At 37.8% G+C, this 2,753-nt stretch overlaps 1 long non-coding RNA gene across 1 annotated transcript; it reads right to left on the minus strand.

The window, feature by feature from the left end:
* Positions 1-265: 265 nt before the first annotated feature.
* Positions 266-1,861, minus strand: LOC119471505. The gene is made up of 2 exons (XR_005200583.1): positions 1,759-1,861; positions 266-953 (listed from the first exon to the last, which is right to left on the minus strand). It is a non-coding gene; the product is annotated as an uncharacterized LOC119471505 (long non-coding RNA).
* Positions 1,862-2,753: the final 892 nt, after the last annotated feature.

Consider the following 2,753-nt stretch of genomic DNA (forward strand, 5'->3'; position numbering starts at 1 on the left):
TAGAAGGCTGAGGAGGGCTGATAAACTTGACATTGGGAGTTCAAGACCAGCCTGGCCAACATGGTGAAACCCTGTCTCTACTAAAAATACACACACACACAAAGAAAAAAAATAGCTAAGTATGGTGGTGCATATCTGTAATCTCAGCTACTTGGGAGGCTGAGGCATGAGAATCACTTGAGCCAGGGAGGCAGAGGTTGCAGTGAGCTAAGATAGTGCCACTGCACTCCAGCCTGGGCAACAGAGCAAGATTTTGTTTAAAAAAAAAAAAAAAAGTCCTCAGTTGAACTAGCCACATGTCAAATCCTCAGTAGCTATTTGTGGCTAGAGGTGACCATATTGGACAGCATAGATACAGAACATTTCCTTCATCACTGAAAGTTCTATTGGATAGCACTGGCTTAAAGCCTGGACTCTAGAGCCAAGCTCCCTGGATCCTGGTCCCAACTCTACCACTTGTGAACTACCTGGTTGCAAGCAATTTTCAAACCCATCTGTGTCTCAATGGCTTCATCTCTAACATCAGGAAAATTGTGAAACCATCCTCACTGTGTTGTTGTAGGGATTAAAGGACTTAATTGACATATACAAAGCTTATATTAACATAATAAACATCATATAAACCACAAGCGCTGATTATATCTGTCAGGTGTCTACCTGATGGAAGGAAGTACCATACGACCCTCATCATCTCTTACTTTCAGGGCCATCGACACATGGCAGAGGAAGAAGCAATGCTCTAGTCATGGTGAGAAGATCCTTGCTCTTCTGGGCCTGATGGCTGCTGTACTGAGAACAAACCACAGGGCCCAGAGCAGGGGAGATACAGACAATGGTGAGGAGGCCACTGTGGTAATCTTAGCAGGAGGTGATGTCCCTGGGTCATGATGGTGGTAGTTAGGCAGTGAGAAAGGGTCAGGTTTTGGAGTTGAAGTTATATCCTGACAGACCAGCTGTGGCATATGAGAGAGAGGAGTGAGAATCTGCAGGCTATCTATTCAATGCTTGTTCGCTGTCCTTATTTAGTACTTAGAGCCAGAAGCCCAATACAAAGACTTGCATTTGTCACCATGAGGTCATTGCCAGGATATACCGAGTAAGAATGACACAGAGGAGAAAAGTATGTCAACACATTTTCTTATATAAAAAGCGAAATGATAAATCATATATTTAAATGGTTACTTACAGGAAAAGAGGGGGAAATGAGGGGATGCTAGATCTTGAATACCTCATTTTGTGGTTTTGACTTTGCAATCATGTAAATATTTTTATAATGACAAAATTAAATTGTTTAAAAAGAAATTCTTAAAAATTTAAAGAAAAATAAAGCAAGTGAACCCAACTATATAAACAGTTGGTGGTATAGCTACACACAGAGGATCTATTCTAAGTAATTCTATTACACAATAATTTGACTGTACATCCTTGGTGGGATAGATCTGAAAGACAAAGAGAAAAAAATTGAACTCTTTTCTCTAGCCATATTGTTATCACAATTTTTGTATAATTACTCTGAGGCTGATTGTGTGTCATGTGGGATGTAGCAAATCAGTAATTACATTGAAGTTATTTACAATCAGGATTTTCAGCATAGGAGAAGGGATATATTTACAGGTGTGATGTCCATGAAGTAAAGTAAAAACAAGGTTGTCCTGAATTAGAATTGGACGTATCAGATTGGATTAATCTTTTTGTTTAAAAATTTGTGTTTTGTCCACTGTAAATAATAACCAGCCCAGAAGCAATGAGCACACTTACTGCTCAGGATGTGGTCTCTAAATAACATTTCCCATTAAAGGAATCAGGAATCCTAAGAGAAATGGCTGAATCCCAGTCTGGGGTGGGATATATACAAGATGAACCTGGAACATACCAGAAAGCAAGGAAGCTATCAAAGACAATTAGGGCCATGTCAGAAATAGTCCAGAGCTGACTTGATTGGGTTCCCACTGGTCAAAGACTGAACAATTTAAATATTAATAAATATAATAACTGCAATCACCATATAAAACATATTTGACACACAAACTCTTAATAATATTAATTATAAAATTAACAAGTACACATTCATTCACCACCTTTGGAAGATGCCAGGAAACACCTCATTATTTGAAAACTGGTATGTACAGGGAAAAATAAATTACATATCCTACCTATTCTGTCTGAACTATACCCCAAGGTAGCCAAATGGAGGAAGAGGAAAATTTTATCTTTACAGAACATTTAAGTAGACAAATGAGAAAAATAGTAATATTTATTACAGGTTGCCGTTTTTACAAAATGTAATTAATGAACATATATAGGCAATAATCATCAATAGCTGTTAATGTCACAAAAATAAAGATTACAAGACATTATGAACTTTCTGATGGAGATATAAAGTACTATGAAACAACTTTGCTGTCCTCTTCCAAAGGCAACAAAACAAGGAAACCCCTGTGTCTGATAAAGCGAATTCACAGGAAATAGAGGAGACACAGGAACAGGTTAACAGCACCGTAAAGAAGCAATCAGAGAATTTCTGACACTTTATAAAATAAACATCCAGGTTTCTTTAACACAGTAACAATGCTAATAACAACAACAAAAATAGGAAAATGAGTGAGGGAGAAAGAGGGAAGGGCAAAGAGGGGAGAGGAGGAGCAGGGGAGATAGATATGATGGGGGATTAAAACAGACTTAAGGAACATAGCAATGAATCAATATACACGGACAATTTAGATCCCAATTCAAACAAACAAACAAACAAACAA

Source organism: Cebus imitator, unplaced genomic scaffold (genome assembly GCF_001604975.1).
Source record: "Cebus imitator isolate Cc_AM_T3 unplaced genomic scaffold, Cebus_imitator-1.0 Scaffold63, whole genome shotgun sequence".
NCBI classification, from domain to species: domain Eukaryota; kingdom Metazoa; phylum Chordata; class Mammalia; order Primates; family Cebidae; genus Cebus; species Cebus imitator.